The following is a 19,880-nucleotide window of genomic DNA, read 5'->3' on the forward strand; positions in this document are numbered from 1 at the left end:
AATTCTCCCTTGAAATTTTTTTAGGAAACCGCTTATCTCTTAAACAGTTGGCACACACATAGTTAGAGAGTGTTTTTTACTATTTTTGCGAATTTTGGTTTTCTTTGGCCGGGCCTCAAAGCAGATTTTACATTGGTAAATAGTATGATCTGGGAATCTGTGAAATTTTGTCATATTTTTTAATGCCAATTTATCAATTGCTTTGAATTTCATTGGGAGCTTTTTATGTCTATCACCTGCGTTTTGACTGCCTGGCATCTTTTTAGTTTGGAAAAAAACAAGTTTTTTGCTTTTGAATTTTTGCTTTGTTTTTTTGTCTGTGAGCACTTTTGGTTATTAGCATGTATTTCTGCTTTTTTATTTATTGTATTTTTGGTTACTAGTATTGTAGAATGAAGATTTTTCTTGCTTTGATGTGCCATATTTGCTATTTTGTCATGATTTCGTGAGTCACAAGCTACTTGATGATAAAGTGTATTATCGTTTGTCTCACGATGCAGTCACTTGAGATGTAGATCGCGACTTTTCGACTGCTTACTGCTAGTCTTCTTCAGGCGATAAGGTCGACTGATTGCACGGTATCATTTATATCACAAAGGTCGGCTGTGATTGGTGCATTTCGATCCTATTGTTCCATTGTTCCGGTGAGTAGCTGTTCCCTCAGTGGTCCGCTGTTGTACCGTTCTCTTGTTGTTGTGTTTCTTGATCGTGGGTATCCATGCTTCAGGAATTTCAATTCCACTATCCCTGTTGATGTTGTTAGGGTGAAGTCTTATGTGAATAGCTTCCTTGACCCTACGTGTGTACCAGTGAGGATCTCGATCAATAAACTTGACCTCATTCCAGATAGGATAGTGGCCGGTCTCGTGGGTGTGTTCAGAAACGGCGGAGGTCTGGGTTCGGGCGAGTCGTATATCCCTGTCGTGTTCTTTGATCCTCTCCTGCATAGATCTCCCTGTTTCCCCGATGTAGACTTTGCCGCACTCACCGGGAATCCTGTAGACAACACCATCTTGTTTAGCCGGGTTGACGGTGTCCTTTGGTCGCACTAAGTGTGACCGAAGTGTCGTGTCGGACTTAACCTCATTGTCTTGCAGGTAACTTAAAATTTCAATATCTGTTCCCCAAACTCTACTTTTGGCCATCTGAGAGTTGGCTAAATAACTGTCTAATGAACTATTCATGTGAGGTAGTAGGAAATTAAATGTTCAATATCTATCATGTCATTTATAATTCGTGCTCTCGTTTGAGTATGATATACTTGTCTACCTGTTACAGCATAAGATAATGCTCGAAAAAGACAATTTCCATCACCTAATATTTGAATGAGTTTTGAGGGTGTTCCAAGTGGCTTAGAAGGTTTTAAACAATGTTTTACAACTAGTGGCAGATTTGTTACGGAACACAAAAATGTCTGTGACCCTTCACCACAAGGTGTAAACATCCAAGTAGCAGAATCTACATTAGGCCCAGGGTTAGTTTCAACATCATTTGCAACGCGTATGAAATCAGGAATGTAAAATCTGTAGAGATATATCTGGGTAAACCACAGGCGAGTGATTTGCATAAGCTCAAAACGATGAACAAGTGTTTTCAGAACAGGTAAATATATTGCTTCCATGTAAAAAAGTAAGACCAAGGAACTCCAAAACCTTTCTTTAAGGCATTTCCTACATTCTCGTACGTGCTTTCAAGTAAAGGCAGTGTAATCCAGCAACTATCGTGTACTGCAGAAGAGAGTTACCCATTTTGTTTTAAGCTATGTTCACATACCTTCAAAGCTTGCCTACTTTACAGTTTCTGAAAGAAATTTTCAAAAACTTGGGACTTTACTGTATGTCTCCGTAAAAGGTACGATTTTAAAAAGCAGTATCAAGTTCAAACACATAGTGGGAAGATGGCGTGCGAACACACCAGAGAAACGAGGCATGCAAAAACACACCAACAAAAATGAGGTGCGTATTTAAACATATCAATGACTATTGTATGCAATCTGCAGGAAACAGTATTCTGTAAGAAAAGGGAGCAGCTGCTATTAAAAAAAAGGTGTGCATGTTTACAGATCATTTTTACTCTCATGCAATCTATTCAACGACGACAAAAAATTGAAACTGCTCCCTGGAACTTATGCAAAGATTTATTTCTTGGTTGTCTTCGACCTTATGTATTTGAAGACTTTTAGTTATTTTAATTTGATATTAGAATTTGGTAACGCCACTGTGTTGTGTGAAATAGTTAGTTAGCCTCGGTAGCTTGGCGGTTTAAGCAATTTGAGCGTGCTAACAAAGCGGCAAAGTATTCAGTATTAAGCTGCATACGTTTTGATAATGGCAAAGCCGCGAAAACGAGCGGCGAAGCCGCTAAGAGCCTGGAGGAGAGACAACTGAGAAACCGCCTAGACGGATGACCGGCATTTTTTGTTAGTCCAGTATGCTGGGGTACTGGCCATTCCCATTAGATCAGAAAGCCAACACGTCAACCAAAATTTTCGGTAATAGTGACGGCTCCAAGGAACAACACTCATTACAATGCAGATCTTTGGCGCGAAACAAGAAAATGGTCGAGAAAGCTCTGTCGAAAGCGTTATCGCGCCTGAATATTCTTCGTGAAGATCGCGAAGTTGTTCTCAAACCGGAGCAAGAAACAGCTGTAAGCGAGTTACTTCACGTGAGAGATGTGTTGGCCGTTTTCCCAACAGGCTTTTTACCACAATTGCTACTAATCTCGCAATCTGATTGGCTAATTTGCCGTTGTCGATAAGAGTCCAGACAACGCCGCTCGCGTCAATGTGTCACACAATGCCTTTTTCATCTCGCGCTCTGAAAAAAAGTCTTCCTTGACGTTCGAGAACCTGCATCATTAATTGTTATTTCGCCGTTGAAAAGCATCATCGACGACCAAATTTCAGAGATGTTGTCGCTGAACTTCACCGCAATGGAATTGCTGTCTGACAAAGTCAATTTGGTGCGAAATAATTGGCCGCAATTTATTTACAGCTCTGCAGAGGCAGCGTTGGAGAAGCCGTTTCTTGCAGCGTTGCGAGAAGACAGCGAACTCCATCGAGCTGTGTCGGCGATCTTAGTTGACGAATCTCACATGGTGGAAGCTTGGACGGGGAAATGGCAAGATTCGATATTTGCTTTCTGCAGCGCTTTTACCCGGGCGGGGGTACTCCCTTATCTGGGCTATATAGGTATGTGCGGCCCCAAAAGGTAGATATCCTTTTCATAAATGGCTGCCAATTATAAATTCTTTTGTGAGTATTAAAATTAGCCTGACTAGCCTCGTTTTTGAGTCGCTAATTCAAAAGAATTTTTACTCCCAAACGAGTTTAGTGAGGCTAATTTAAATGCATACAAAAGAATTTTAAATTGGCAGCCATTTATGAAAAGGGTCTATGGTTTTTCAGCTGTTTTGGTCATAAATAGGGGATCGATTTTAGCTGATTTTGGCCATTTTGGTCATAAATAGGGTATGGTCTTTGCACTCTAGCCTTGATATGGTTATGTTTTTAAGAAAAAGTCACTTTTTCATCATCATTAACAAAAGCCCTTCACAAATTATATTTATGGTAATTTAAGATTGGTCTGAACTAGGGAAATAATTATAACGCAGGTCTGAAACAGGGTTTTGATTTAAGGGTCTGGTCATAAATAGAGTTTCGAATTTTTGGTCAGGTCATAAATAGGGTAGGGAATATCGCTGATTTTGGTCATAAATAGGGTAAGGGTTTTCGGAAGCGGGCCGCACATCCCCAACCCAAATATTCTCGGAGTACTCCCGGACGATTTTAGTATTCAGCTGGATACGTTTTGATAATGGACGCTCATTGTTTTCAATAGATTATTTGTTTTCGTCAGGAGCAAGCATAGCCAAGCCTCTAAGCCTGTTCAGGTGTTCCGTGGTGCCTAGGGAAAACTGTCCATTCTTCGATCGATGAGCAAAGAAGGTAAGGAAAGAATATCTCTTTTCATATTAAAGGTTACTTAGTATCGTTTCATATAGTAAAGATTGTATGAGCATATTTTTATCATGCATTACCATAAATTTAAATGATCGTAGGTACTTTATTTACGTATATTTAAAATTGGTTCTTGATAACCAAGATTGTATCACTGTACTGATCAGTTCGGAAATAAAGCAGTTGTGCAAGTTAGTTTTGGGAAAAAACAAATTAATTACTCAACATATGACATAACTTACTTTAATAGGTCTCTAAAAAATATTGTGAAGTTGGTGGACTGTTGGTGCAACTTTGTTATCAAATGAACGTAAGGGAAGACCGGTGGGAGTGCTTTCCCTGCGTCGTTTAACCTCTGTAAACTGTAGTCAATGCACTAGTATCTGATGAATTTTGTTACTTGTAGGGACTCCAGTTTTGGCACTGACTGTAGTGGAGCTTCAGATAAGGAGACAGAAAGAACTGCCATGGATGATCTCACTATGAAAGACCCCATCTAGTTGTTTGTCAGCCCAAACAGATGCAATCTGCGGTTTTCAATAAACAAAGGGACACGAACTGACATGTACTAGCAATTGGATTGGCTGGTAGAATTGATAGAGGAGTACAGCAAGGACACACCAAAAACAAGTGTATTTTCTGACACCATGTATTCTAACGCAAGTGTGTTTTTTATTTATTTATTTATTAAGCTTCGGCGTACTATTACACATAAAGAAAAAGAAAAAGAAGAGGAAGCAAAAAAAAAAAAAAAAAAAAAAAAAACCAGACAGCAAAACAAAACAAAATGGCCAGGGGAGCCGCTACAGCTTAGCCAATTACAGCGGCCCCCTTAGATATAATTAACAGACAAAATTATACAATCTATATAAATCTGAATCTAGTATAGGGAGCTTAAAAGCAGCAATGCGGTGGGCGCGTTAAGGTCTTAGCGGTATTGCACTTTGGGCAAATTGTCCGCCACGTCCTTATATCTTCTTGATCAAAAATATCTACTGCATTTGTATAATATTTTAGTAAGGATCTCTTAAAAGCAAGGGGTGTTTGATTGTGTTCCTTAAGACTTTCAGGCAAAACGTTCCAGATTCTAGCACATCGGACAAAAAACGAGCGTTGATAGGAAAGAGTACGGCATTTCTTAGGTATATAAGTGACACAGCTATTGCTAGAATATCTTGTTATTCTGACCGGTTGCCTAGCAACCGGTAGAGCATCACTATTTACATATATTAAATTATTTACAGCTTTGTAAAAGAAAACAATGTCCAAATACTCGTGCCAGAAGGATAGTGGAATTAAGTTGGTCATCAGAAGCCTGGTCTTGTATGGAACGTCACAGCGAAAAGGGAGCCTCAGGATATATTTTGTCGCGCGTCGCTGAACAGCTTCCACTTGCTTCAGCAGGCCTACTGCCTGGGGAGACCATACTTGGGAGGCGTAGCCAAGTTGGCCACGGACGATAGACAGGAACAATGTTCGGCGTGTCCTCATAGATTGTATACTCTTCGACGCCCGCCGGACAAAGCCAGGAAGCTTATTTGCTTTGGTGCATTGCTCATAGATTTGCTTGTCCCAGGAAAGGTCGCTCGAGACCCACACACCAAGATCCTTTTCAGATTCACAGGTTTCCAAGACAGCGCCATTGATTGAATACTGAAATGCCTGTGGACTTTTCTTTCTAGCTATTCGCTGGCATTTACACTTTTTCTTGTTGAATAAAAGACCGGATGACTCGGACCAGTCAACCAGACTGTTGAGATCTGCTTGCAATGCAGCACAGTCAGTGGCAGAGTTGATCGTTCTAAGAACTTTAGTGTCATCTGCATAGCATGCGGCTGTAGAAGACGAAACAGTGTCAGGGAGATCGTTAACAAATAGCAAGAACAGCATCGGGCCTAGCAAGGACCCTTGAGGTACACCGGAAGTGACTGATAGCTGTTCAGATGTGGCGCCAAGGACTGTCACACGTTGTTTGCGATCATGTAAGTATGATTTGAACCAATCGTGCAGTGAGCCGGCGATTCCAAATTGGCAAAGCTTATCAAGCAATTTGGCATGATCGACTTTGTCAAACGCCTTACTCATATCGAGATAAATAACGTCCGTCTGCCTCCCAGCGTCGAGCTGCGCCCCTATGTAGTCAAGAACGCTGGTTAGTTGAGTAACGCAGGACCTGCCAGCTAAGAAGCCATGTTGGAAGAGGCTTATCTTGTGATGTAAGTGATCTTTCAGTTCCGCTAATACGCAGCGCTCAAGTACCTTTGAGATAACAGGGAGAAGGGAGATTGGGCGATAGTTCTCAACGAGCTCACGTTTCCCTGTCTTGAAGATTGGGACCAAGTTTGCGAGCTTCCAGTCTGAAGGAACCACTCCTAGCCGCAGGGATTTGTTGAACAGCTTCGTGAGAGATGGTGCGATCTGTTCAGCGGTTTCTTTTAATAGACGGGAAGGGATTCCGTCAGGACTCGTTGCCTTATTTACATCCAGCTGCCTTAAATAGGCCAAAACCTCTGTGACTGAGATCTGTAAGTCAACAAATAGGGGCTCATCTAAAGGCGATGGCCGTGCTGGATGCCCCCAGACCTCTGAAGGAACAGAGAATACAGACGCGAAGTACGAGTTGAACAAATCTGGAATCCGTCTAGGCGTTGACGCTTGACTACCCGGTCCACGGGGAAACTTAGAGAAAAAGCCTAGAGAGAAAAATGCAAGCACATCAAGGAAACGGATCCATTGCCTCATTGGCATATTCCATTCCCTTTCACATAAAGAGTACAAAGAGAGGCTACTACTTTCATTTTAAAAGAATGGAGCCGGTGAAGCGTGTTGCCATTGCTTCTACAGCGCTGAGTATGGGGGTTAATTTCCCAGATGTTCGGTACATCGAGTAGTATAGGGGGAAGTCGACAAATAGCGTTTCGAAGAGGGAGGAGCGTTTAGCTGTTTTGCAGCCCCCAGCTTTAAGTCCGAACCTCACAAGCTCGGTTCGGTTGAACCTGGGGGGCTGCAAAACAGCTAAACGCTGGGTCCCTCTTCGAAACATTATTTGTCGACTTCCCCCTATGCTACTTAGGAATTGAGAAACCGGGAGTTATTCCAATTAGAAACAAACGAGCCCGCTGTTATACCGCCCGAACCTAAGCGATGCTTCGAGCAACAAACAAGTGTGCGTGGCTGATGCGGGGCCGGAAAGAAAGCTGCGGAAAGAGCTGTGTCGGCGCGTATTGCAGGCAGCACAAATACCAACTAATGAAAGGAATGAAAATGCCAGCGCCGTGTAGAGGCTGCGGAGTCGGGCTTTTGTGTGATTACCGTCTATGCATTCCATGTGGCAGGAGCGCGCTAAAACAGCGGCTTATCCGCAAGCGCAAAAAAGCAAGGAAAACTTTTGAACTTGTTGTGCTCGAGCTGATGTCAACCAATTAGAGAAATAAAACCTTCCGTTATACAATAAGTCACTATGGCTTCAGTTACCCAAAGGTTTGAAGAAAGACTGGAAGAACTGCACAGTATATACGCCGACATGGCTGCCGCAAGATATTCGTCCGACGTTCTGCAAACAATCGACTGTCACCTTTCCGAGGGCATCCAAAACCTCCCTCCAGAGCTTCGTGAGATAATCTACAAGGAGTATATCGAAATAAAAAGAAGGGAAAAAAAGGAAATGGGTTGGAACAAGGTCCAGGAGCATATTTCAAAACTGCCTTTCTGCCAATACAGGCAGCAGATTGCACCAATGATAATTTGCCTTGAATATCCGTACTGTTATTTCGAGGGCTGTTGTTTCCCCTGTTTCGAAAGGGAGGGAGCTCTTCATAAAGCATCTCTAAGCCCGCCGATGGAGTTAATACCTCTCATAGAAGCCAGCCCTGAGTACAAGAGTTTTTTGAAAGTATGCTCATGGGATGGATATAATTGGCACGAGTGGTTCCTTTTTGGCAGGGAGCGTTAGCGAAAAAAGTGGACGTTCCCTAGTCAAAAAACCTCGTCAGCATCAAGCATAGCAGCAACGACCTGGCGCGTAATATCGCGAGCATCTTTTTGCAACTCAAGTGTGAAATATTCATTCACAAGAAACGCAACCAAGTGGAAGCAGGCAATCATGTTTTTATAATATGCAAATAAAACCGGCCGTTTCTAAAAGTCAGTTCGAAGCGGGGGGTGCTGTTATTTTTTTTATCAGTTCGGTTTCAAGTTTGCCGCGGATGTCATTCTCCATTTTCTTGACATCAACATCGGTAAGCTTTCTCTTTGACGGTTGGCGAACCATCTTCGCTCGGACCTGATCTTTCAGAAGGTTATACTGTTGAAACTCGGAAAGGATAGTGTCAAACTCGTGGGAAGACACTTCGTTATTATTCAAAGCATTGGAGAGCAATCTGTTGATTGTATCCCGCTTGGCAACGGCGAGCGTGGTAATCTCTTGATGTTTCTTTATTTTCGACTCAAGTTTTTTGCGGGCGATTATCAGTCCCGAAGAAACGAGAGCGAAACACCCCCCAACTGCGCCAAGAGGAACTGTTGCCGGCAGGCCAACCACAGCAATAGCGGAGCCAAAACTAGCGCTGGAAAACGCTGCCGAGAGAACACTAGAGCCAGCAGCACTCCAATTAACGAATTTTCTCGCTCGTTTGTATTTTTTAGCAACGAGGCGATAGTGGCCGACCTTATGGGCCAGAGTGTTGGAAATCTCGTTGATCTTCTGCAAGCGGAAATTTTCAGAAGGCGCCGCCAGTAGTGGATAGAGAGGCTCGGCAGGCGACGCGCTTGGAGGTAACAGATTTGCAGAAGACATTGGGTATATAAAGAAATTTAATTTAACTCTAATTCAAAAAGAAGCGGGAAGCCCTTAAAATCAAAGAGTTCGCCATTTTCATATTTGACGCTAATGGTGATGCTATTTATAAAATCGTCTGTAGAACAGTCTCGCAAAACCTGTTGCGGAGAACCCTGGTAGCTTACCTTTTCAAAAGGCTTCCCTTTTATATCAAACAGGGCTAAGACATCTGTCTTTTTGCCATTGAACAGATTCTTTTCTGTGTCGATCAAATCACAATGAATAAAATATGTCGTTGTAGATGTAAGCCTTTTTACGAATGTTATAGCCTTCAACTTTCGCCCAATACCAAGCAAATTGGCTAAATCGCGATCAAGTTCAATCGGTTTTGCCCCAGCCCCAAAATTTCTGATTACAAGCTGTCCAACAGGTTGATTTATTTCTGTTTCCAAATGTTTATAGCCATATTTGTCGAACAGACCTTTTATTTCTTTTGCCATTCTTTCTAAACTATAATGCCCTGGCATTATTTTACTGATTGACGAAGCTATATCTTTGTCTTTATCTCCCAAGGTGGCTGAACCTTCTTTTTTCAAAGTGTCCCAGCTGTTGAATAAACTACAAGATATGAGTTTCATGAAATGCACTTTCGGTATGGGTTCTTCAAAATATATTGTCTGCCCGTTCTCTTGTGTGACAATAGTGAGAACAACCCTTTTATATTTAACAAACAAAATTGTGTTCAAATAAGATGGCGAATTTGTGGAAAGATCCTGAGTTTTTGAAAAAAGCGGCAATCGCAAAGGAAAAGGTGTGGACAAATTTTTTAAACCACTTTCTAAAAGCGGACAAAAGCCGGTTCGTTTCACAAGAAAGAATCGACGAGAAAAACAACGCAACCGCGGAGGTGTTTTTTAAAGAAAGCGAAGGATCGTTTCAAAGCGTCTTCGGTTCAGACAGGCGGTATTGGAGTGCGGAAATGAAAAAAGCGCTTGGTTTGGGAGACAGCGGGGGTTTTCCTTACCAATTGTCGCCACTTGGTTCAAAAGTTTCCTTACCCATTCCTGCGGAACCTTTCGACGGAAAAGCGCCAAGCTTTAAGAAAACATTCAACGCCGAAATCAAAATCTACGTCACGCCTGACCAATATTTCACGACAAAATTCAGAGAAATATTTCAAAAAAACCAAACTGAGGCACACTTCTGGAGCCGAATCAAAACACTGGTTAGGACGGCCTGACATGAAATATTGGCCGCAACAGCTGAACTTCGCGGTTTTCTGCGCGACACAAGGGTGTGGCGTTTCTCGCGAAATCTTTGACAACGAGATGAATCTCCCCCCGCAGATAAGAGCTTTTTACACCTTCCACTTGTATTTCACGGTCAGGTGCATTTTGTACCAGCTAGGAGGTATTCAGAGCATGAGCGCTTTGCCCGGAGACCCGCCTTTCAACCAATTCAATAATCATTATGACGTTGCTTCGTACAAAAGGCTATGCAACGAGTTCGGTATAGATCCCTCGAGTGATTTCCGCTACACGCACGGGGAAAGCCACGGTCTGGGAAGCATTTACGTGTACGCGTCAGGCGCGACTAAAACTGACTATAAATACCCGGGATGGAACAAATTCAGCGATGAAGGCGGGAAAGCTATAAAAGGGGACTTGATTTATTACATCGAGCCGGGTGCCGCTTCTGATACCCAATCGGACTGGTTCGCGCCAAACACAGCATCAGGTTTGACGCAGGCGGGCTTGTCGAGAATCAACCAGTCAATCGAGGCTTTCGTTTACTGCATTCTTGGATCGCAAGTCAACGTACGCAGCAGCATTCTCGGTTCTGGTGGCCGGGCGAAAGAAGCCCAGAGCGAGTTCCTGGTGCTGATGGAAGACGCGATCAGACAGCCCGACCTGGCCGAGAGCGTGCAAAGGTACCAGCTCGAGGTGGATCAAGCGAAGGTCAGGCTCAATCTTGCTGTTGCCCCCATGGCCTGGCTTATGCTCGCGCAAATGATAATAAACACCGAAAGCACAATCGGTTACAACAACAAGCTGAAACAGGCGGTCTCCGGGATGAAACTTGGGGTGAACAACGAGGTAAACCCGGAGACAAAAAAAGCTGCGCTCAAACTCATGGCAGGCGGCCCGTCAAAAATTAACCCGCCCAACACCCATCCTTCCAACCCGATACACAAAGCCGCAACAGCCGAATCAAAAAAATCAGCTTCGACCAAAACTCAACAAGCACAACCAACGGCGCAAAAAATAGAGCCCGAGGCTCCAGATAAAACACCGCAACATGAAGTAAACAAAACAGCTGTCATTATCGGTGTAGTTGGATTATCGGCTTTGCTGTTCATGGCTTGGCGGTAAAGTTAACGCTGCTTCTTAAAATATTCTTCGAATAAAAAGGCCACCAAGGCAAGAATAAGCAGCCAGGTGTGTTCGGCCAGAAACCCGACGACTTGGTCCGCAGCTTTGAATAGAAAGCTCACAATCGAGCCAATCAGCCCGGGTAGCAGAGAAGCGAGTTTCGCGCCAATATCTTGTAGGCCTTCCCCCAAAGCCTTGCTGGTGGCTTTCAAGCCTCTGGTGAGGGCCCCGATGGCAGACCCAATTGTGACACCCGCAGCAAGAAGAACAGCGGTCAACGTCACACCATTTTTTTTGGAAGATCTCTTTGACCCTTTCCAAGAGAGGCCGCCCCCTTTCCCTTTCCGCAATTTGAGTTTGCAAACGCGCGATCTCCTCCTTTCTTTCTGCCACTCTGCCTTCTGCGGCTTCTTTGTCGGAGGGCGAGGCATTCTCATCTTGAATGATTGCCTGGTCTTCCTCTTTTTGGCGCTGCAGCTCGCTTTCCTGCTCTTTCAGGTCGTCCAATGGTTTTGTTTGGTTTAGCCTCTCTTCCGTGGCGTTTGTTTCACTTTCTTTTGCATCGATCCTGGTCCTGAGGCTGTCAACCTTGGATTGTTCTTTTTCTATGTTTCTCGCTTTTTTTGTAAGCGAGTCCAATTCTTTTTTCTTGTTTTCAAGATCGGTTTGATAGTTCTTTTTCAGTTGTTTGAGCCTACGCAGCTCTGCTTCACTTTCAAGATTCGACCCATGTTTATCCTGAATGGCATCAATCTGAGCATTAGTTTGCTCGATTTTACGTCTCGGGACTTCCGCTTCTTTCTTTTCTTCTTCTCTTTGCAAAGAGAGTGTTTCCGCCTGTTGTAGTTGGTTTTCAGCTTCTATCAGTCTTTGGCATTGTTCTCTGAGGGTGTCGCAGTCTTCGGCTATGATATCTGCAGCATTCGGTCCAAGTTCGTCTTTGAAGGTGTCTAAAAATTTTTTCGTGAAGCCTGTCCAGTCATTTTTCATAATCTTGTACTCACCGCCTTTCTTACCTATTGCAACAATTTTACCCTTGTTTTTTCCGGTGGTGCCTTTCATAACTGCAAATTTTTCAGTGGAAAATTTGGGGAATACTGCTTTTAACCGGTCTGAAACACTTTTCCGTTCCGAATCTGGTTCAAGCAAAGGGATATCTTCTCCAATAAATGATGTCTCGGCATAAGAAGTGTCAGGCAGGCTGGACTGCTCGTGCTGCATAATACGCATTTCCGTTTGTTCACCCACGTGGTAGGGGGCGCCAGGTTGGTAGGGAGTGGATGCCGCGCCTGGCTGAAAAGGTTGGGCTCTCTCAACCTCTTGTTCCTCATAATCGTCATCATCTTGGTCAAACCGATTGTCAAGGTCCGGGTCTTCGTAACCAAATTCGCCACCGCCTTCCGCCATACCAATATGTTCCAATCGTGTTATTTTTAAATTAGAAAATAATCGCCGGCGTATTATACAATGGCAGTGCCAGAGAACCTTCGCCCAACGTACAACGAAAAGACATTACACGCCATGCAGGCCGAGCGCGCTGTCAAGCGAATCACCTTTTACCGCTCCGAAGCCAACCCCGGGGATAAGCTGTATGTTTCCGTGCCCAAGCTGAACGAGAACGAGGTTCTGGTGCCGGGCTCGCTAGCGCTTCGCTTTGACATCGACATTTCTGGAGGGCACGCCAACAACTTCCTTGTCCAGAACGTCACGCGGGCGCTCGTTGACAGGCTGGTCGTGAAGTTTGCAGGCACTATCCTGCAAGACACGGTTGGGTATGACATCTACAAAACTTTCGAAGACCGTTTCCTTTCGCAGGAAAAGCGAGACGGCATGCTCCGCGAAGGGATTCAGAGCGAGGATCTATGCAAGATCCGCTCAGGCGCGGGAGACAAGAAAACCTCGGGCGTCGACGCTGAAAACAAGCTGAACGAGGTATACGGAAGGAAGTACCGGATCAGGCTAGACCATCAGATTTTAACCAACCAAGGCGTTTTCTACCCCAAGGCCCTTTACAACGACCTCACGTTTGATGTAAAACTTGCTGAAGCTATACATGTGGTCAGAGGCTCCGACACAACCCAGCTGAAATACCAGCTGACCAACATCCAGCTCGAGTACGAAATTATCCGCAGTAAGACTCTGGCAGACGAGGCACACAGCGTTTACTCCAGCGGCAAAGAGTTCACTTACGACCACGTGATGCATGACAAAGAGGTGTCTTTCAAAAAAGACACTGACACGAGGATCGACATCAAAGTCAACGCCCAAAGAAGGTCACTAAAAGCCCTCCTCCTCCTGTTTGTAGAGCCGTATACTGCGGGCGGCAGAGATTCAGAAAAATTCATCTTCCCGGATCTGACGAAAGTCAACGTCACGGTCAACGGCTCGCCCAACATGATTTTCAACGACGGCATCGAAGGCAAGGACATGTGGGAAGAGGCCAGCCGCTTCTTTGTGAAAGAGAAAAATAAAACCGAGCACATGAATGTGACAAAGTTTTACACCGATGATAAGTTCGGGCTTGTGATCGACATGCGCACCATGGCGGATCAGTCGATGCACGGAAGTGGCAAGTGGATTGCGAACAGTACAGACGGGGTCCAGCTGGAAATTGAGCATAAAGCCGAAGGCTCAGGCGACGTGAAATGCCATGTATTCGTAATCTCCGACTCCCAGTGCAACATTATGGACAGACAGCTGGAATCTGTACAGTTTTAAATATTAACATGGACCCAAGCAAGATACCCTTCAACGCTCTCATTGTGGGGCCGACGAATTCAGGCAAATCAAGGTTTGTGGTGGACCAGATCTACGGCCCTTTCCCCTTCAAGTTCGACTACATAGTGCTCATCTGCCCGACATTCGCGCACAACAAGACCTACTACCGAATTGGTGAAAATGATCCAAGAATGGATGTGATAGTATGCGAGCAGCACGACGTGGAAAAGTGGTTGAAGCTCGTGAGATGGCTTTTCAAGGGCACCAACACGCTCATAATCCTCGACGACTGCGTAGTCTCCAAAGATGTGATAGGGCGTACAGGCGAGCTGGTGAATCTCGCCTTTTCTGCCCGGCATATGGGCATCAGCGTTTGGGTGCTGACCCAGAAGATGACCGGCATAACAGCTTCCTTCTGGGAGAACGTGGCGGCGATCGTTCTCTTTAACACCCCCTCGGCCAAGACCACGAAAGGGATCTTCGATGATTACGCCGGCGAACTCTCCCAGGATGAGTACAAAGGTCTGTTTTCAAAGCTGAAAGAGCGAAAGTTCTCTTATCTTGTGTTCTCGCTTCGCCACCCCTACTGGGTAAAGTTATTTTGAATAAAAAAATGAAAGGTGTATATAGCCTTGAACAATGGCTGAAGAAGAGGCCGCGTTAGCAGAAGTTATGAACCTTCTTCAAACCGAGCCCGAGTCGAGTGGGCCAGCTGGAGGTATACTGCCAACCGCCCCCGGACCTGACATTCCCGCTCTTCGCGAGCAGCTGGCCGTTCTGGTGTCTACAGGCAAAGCCAAAGCGGCCATGGGAGTGCAGTTAACCCACGAGCAGGTGAAGCGCCTGAGCGACAAAGATGTTGAGAAATACACCAAACGTTACGAGACATACGTGGGCTCAAGGACAACAGAAAGCCTGATCGACAGCTTTATTTTTCTTGTATCTAAAGCGGTCGGAATGACTGTCAACATCAAAGACATCGACGCTTACCAAAAAGAACTCAGAAACGACTACATCATAAACAAAGAGCTCTCCAATTTGGCCGGCAACCTTGCTTTGAATTGCGGCCGGTTTCTTGCTGCGGCCAACGCGGCGCTGATCACCACAAAACATGTTGATTTTAACTCACATTTGGAGAGAAAGGCCGAAGTAAAATTGGAAGAAATTCCACAGCAATCCTCAACAACTGCTGAGGAATTGCAGACAAATCGTGAATAATTTCTAATCATTATTATATCAGCATACACATTTGTTTCAGAATGTCTACCGAACAATCCGAGAGCGCACCTCAGGGCGAGACCCATACAGCACCTGCCGTCGATATCACACAGCTAGCGACAACTCCAACTTCAACCACGCAGCGAGTAAAAAATCCCGAGCGTGTGGCTGCTGGCAAAGCTACAGCTGAAAAAAAGCGGCTGGCACTGGAAGAACAGAACAAAGCAGCAGAGGCTTATTGGGCAAGCAACAAGGCGAAAGCCACCACACCGGCCCCCGATCCAGCCCCGACAACAGAAGGCGAAAGCCCAAAGAGCAGCGGCCTCAGCACCACCCAATGGCTTGCTGTTGGCAGCATAGTCGTTTCACTAGTCGGAATCTATTACAAACGGGAAGAGCTCAAGGCCGCATTCGCCAAAAAAACGCCTGAGCCTGCACCTGAGCCCCCGCGTGTTGAACCAGAACCCGCTCGCGCGACACAGCCAAAAGGTTTTAAAAAAATGATTTGAACTTTTGAGTGTAATGTATATCACTATGTCGAAAGTTGACGTTCCGTAGATTCTCATCTCTTCAGCCGCAATTTTTGGTATCGCGGTGGTATTGAACGACATCAACGTAAAGGGTTTTCATAGAGCCATCGCTCTTTTGAGAGCACCATTTGTTGATAAGGCCGTAGAAGAAAAAAGAAAAGAAGAAAAAATAAGAAGAAAAATAGAAGAAGAAGAAAGAAGAATAGAAGAAGAAATGAGAAGAATTAAAGAAGAAGGAGGAGAAGGAGAAGAAAAGAACATATAAATTAATTTTGTTTTAAACTTTTGTTATTTTTCCTTATATCAAACGCACCAAGTCCGACAACAAGCTTGTTAAGACCATCATGGACGCCGCTACTCTCACTGGTTTAGCCGCTGGCATCGGCTGGGCCGCAAAAAAGGTTGTAAAAGAGAATTTTACTTCTGATCCCAGCAGCAGTGCAATGAATTACGTGAAGTTCACCGCCGTCGTGGCGGGCAGCATTGCGCTCAAAAAGTACCTCGAGGACCAAAAAATACTTCCCACCAGCGTCTGAAATTAATGATTTAAAAAAAAAAAAGACTCTGCTATACAACACCATGGGAATTACTGCAATCATCGATGTTCACGAGGCTGTTTTGAGACCCGCTATAGAAAAAGAAGAGCTACGATGAAGCAGTCAAGGAGTTTCTAGAGGTTTCCGATGAAGTAATTCTCAACCGCAAAAAAGAAGTTTTCGACAGGGTTGTGACAAACATGCGTATAAAAAATGTGGATAATAAAGTGTATTATCGTTTGTCTCACGATGTAGTCACTTGAGATGTAGATCGCGACGTTTCGACTGCTTACTGCTAGCCTTCTTCAGGCGATAAGGTCGACTGATTGCACGGTATCATTTATATCACAAAGGTCGGCTGTGATTGGTGCATTTCGATCCTCCTATTGTTCCATTATTCCGGCGAGTAGCTGTTCCCTCAGTGGTCCGTTCTCCTGTTGTTGTTGACAACAGGAGAACGGTACAACAGCGGACCACTGAGGGAACAAAGTTTATAAATATGCTCTCACCGTTGTCGATGTGGCCAGCCGCTACAAAGAGGCCGAACCCCTGACTTCGAAAAATTCTGATGAGGTCGCCCAGGGCTTTCAGAAGATTTACAAGCGCGCTCCTCTGAAATGGCCTGAGATGCTGCAGGTTGACCCCGGGCGCGAATTCATTGGGCTCTGTCACAAAAGAGATGGAAAAGCACAAAACATATATCCGGCGCGGGCGCGTTGACATTCACCGCGACCAGGCCATTGTTGAACGTTTCAACCGCACCCTGGCTGAGCGCTTGTTCGGGAACCAGTACGCCGTGGAAATGCTACTCCCTGAGGGCCAGCGGTCCACTGCCTGGGTGAAAAGACTTCCTGAAGTTGTTTCGGCTTTGAACAACGAGTTAACAAGCCTTATCGACAAGAAACCCGCCGTTGCCATCAAAGAAAAAGCTGTTTATGCAAGGCCGTCGACACCTTATTCAAGGCCTGTCGGAAAAAACGAAAAAATACTCCCCTCTCTTGTCCAAGTTCGTTATCTCTACCAACCCGGCGAGCTTGAAGGGGGTGTAAAAAGAGCCACAGACCCAATCTGGTCTTTGAAAGTTTACAACATTGAAAGATCTTTCGCCAAACCGGATCAACCTGTTCTCTACTATCTGCGCGATGGGCCCAAGCGCGGCTTCGTGCGTGAAGAACTGCTGGTTGTCCCTCCAAACACTACTCTTCCTCCGGCTGACGTGAACTCAATATAAAATTCGATTGGTTCGCTGTGTATCCCATCGGGTAGCACCCACCGCTTGTCGTAATAAGCGCTGAGCCCCAGCTTCTGCTGCTCGTAAGTGACCATCTGCCCGTCCCGCATCCTGAAACCTCTGTTGGTTGCCATGTCTTTGCTGCTTTCCAACGCTGCCTTAAAACGCTGCCACGTGATCTCGTTCTGCTTCTTCGACACCCCCTTCGTGCTAAACTTCTTTTTTTCACCCTCTGATTCGTCGACGTAATAACACTTCGAGCATAGCGCGAGCATCCGGCTGCCCTCGCACTCAAGCTTAAAGAGACCTGGGGTGCGGCCGCTCCACTTGTCCCAAGCCAGCCGCTGATTTTTTTCCGCCTCGAATTCTTGCTTCAGCTCTGACCGGACAATGTCTTCGAGACGCTCACCGGAGATTGCCATGTAGTTACTGTCCGTGTCCATCTGGATCAGCTCAATATTTGTCGAGAAGGTCGTAATAGAATTCCAACATCCGCAGCTTCGCCAGCTGATAGACAGCGATTCCAACCTGAAACGGCCTTCTGATTGTGATCCGAGGCTTCCGGCTTTCCAACTCATACGCCTGCCCTATCTCTTCAAGATCAGAGAAATACGCGCTCTGCAAGGCTCTGTCGACCACCTTCTCGTCTTTGGTGTAAATCACGTTTGTTTGCCGCACCAAAGCTTCAATGAGCTTCCTGTATCCGCTGTTTCCCAGCAGTTTGAACACTTCAGCGAGCAGCGCCTTGCTTTTATCCACGTCTCCTGTCCGGCGCGCCTCCGTCACCTGCTCCACGAACCAGGGGAAGATCTTGGCTGGTTGGTAGTCGATTGTTCTGTAAACCTTGGTGACTACCGCCCCGTGGTTCACGCACCACAGAAGCAGAGGGGCGTACACCAGCATCCGTTCCGCAGACAGCGCCCCCACAAGTTTTTTTCCGTCTCCGCGCTTTCTGTCGATTCGAGCTAAGTAATCGGCCATATGTTTCGGCACAGCTTTGGCGGGCACCTTTTTGTTGTAAAAGAAAGGACACATCTCCTCAAACTTTGGCCGCAAGCTCTCTGGAATCTCGATGTCGACTTCAGCAAATCCAAACCAGCTTCCTTCTTTGAACCTGTGCGTTAGCGCAGGAGCCGCCTCCGCTTAGAACTCGCCGCTGTAGTGCACGACCCTTTCCTTCCCGCAAGGCATTTCTCTGAGCATGGTCGAAAGATAGAGGGCGTTGGCGTCTAAACCGACGATTTTTTTGCAAAGACGCGGTTCTGATATTCGATCAACCCTTATCCCTGTTACACCAACTTCGTGGTATCTTGTGAAAACCAGGCTCGGCCCCCCGACAACAGCTTCTTTCAGCATCTCATACGCTTCTTTGCCCGGCTGGAAAGCTCTGCGCCACGCTCAACCGCTCCCCGGAGCAAGTAATGCAAACTCACGCCTGGGATGCTGACAGCATCTTTCAGAATGTCGATCCCCTTCTCGGTGTAGAAGCTTCTCATCTTTTCCAGAGCCTCAAGGCCGGGAGCCACATCGAGATTGTTGTAGTAACGCGGACAGTCTGAGAACGTGCGCATGCCCTTTTCTTTGAACAAGCGCTGGCATCCCTCCCATTCATCCCGCGTGAGTACGTGGCCGCCCTTTAGCTTTGAATACCACTCCTCGTATTTTGGGAGCTCAGGGTAATCAAGCTTTTCGGGGGTGTCAAACCATTCGTATGGAAACCACGATTTCACTGTCTTGCATTCGTAGGCTTTCACCCATTTCTCGTAGCTCGCCCCCGGCCCAAGGTAGTTGATGATATCGAGGAAGCGGAATTCCCAGGCGAGCAAGAACATGGTTTTGTTCCCGTTTTTTGCCACTCTGACTTTGGGTGATGTTTCGGCAAGGCGGCCCGCAAAGTGGTTTTTGATCAGATTCAGATCGTATCTTCCTGAGTTGAACCCTGAGCCAGGAACCTGGTTGCACCATTCATCGATTTAATTTTTTGTCGCTGCGCTTTTGGGAGTAGGTACACGTCTTCTGGCGCAAACTCTGCTCGTACCATGGCCCGGATGGTTTTTCCGCGTCTCTCCAGCTCTTCCATAAACTTGCGGACCAACTCCGCGGGGTCTCTTTCACAGATGTGGGTTGGCTCTCTTTCAAGGGTGTCGCCAACGCTCACCGAAATTGGCACGTGCGCGTTTTCTATCGTGAGCGCGGGCGTCGCCTCCTTCCGATTATTATTATCGCCATACGCCTCGAAATCGTACAAGATCGCGTGCAGGTAGCTTTTTGTTTCAGCCCGCGGCGGTTCCCCCGCGATTTCCCCAACTTCGCACGCCCGGGCCTCGATAACTTGGTAGCCGGCCTCCCGCAGAAATCTTGTGCGTTTCATCGTGGCTTGGTACCTATCTTCGCGCGTTTCGTCGTTTCGGTAAATGCTTTTGTCGCGATCGTGCGGGAAACATTTTCGACACCCGTGCCAGTGGCAGCCGTGGTATTGAAATACCGTCTTCGTTGCGTGGTTGTACCCGTCGACACCATGCCCGCACATTGCGTGG

The 19,880-nt window shown here is 45.9% G+C and overlaps 1 pseudogene; it reads right to left on the reverse strand.

The window, feature by feature from the left end:
• Positions 1–484: 484 nt before the first annotated feature.
• Positions 485–1,748, reverse strand: LOC145468584 (uncharacterized; annotated as a pseudogene).
• Positions 1,749–19,880: the final 18,132 nt, after the last annotated feature.

Source organism: Orbicella franksi, chromosome 14 (genome assembly GCF_964199315.1).
Source record: "Orbicella franksi chromosome 14, jaOrbFran1.1, whole genome shotgun sequence".
NCBI classification, from domain to species: domain Eukaryota; kingdom Metazoa; phylum Cnidaria; class Anthozoa; order Scleractinia; family Merulinidae; genus Orbicella; species Orbicella franksi.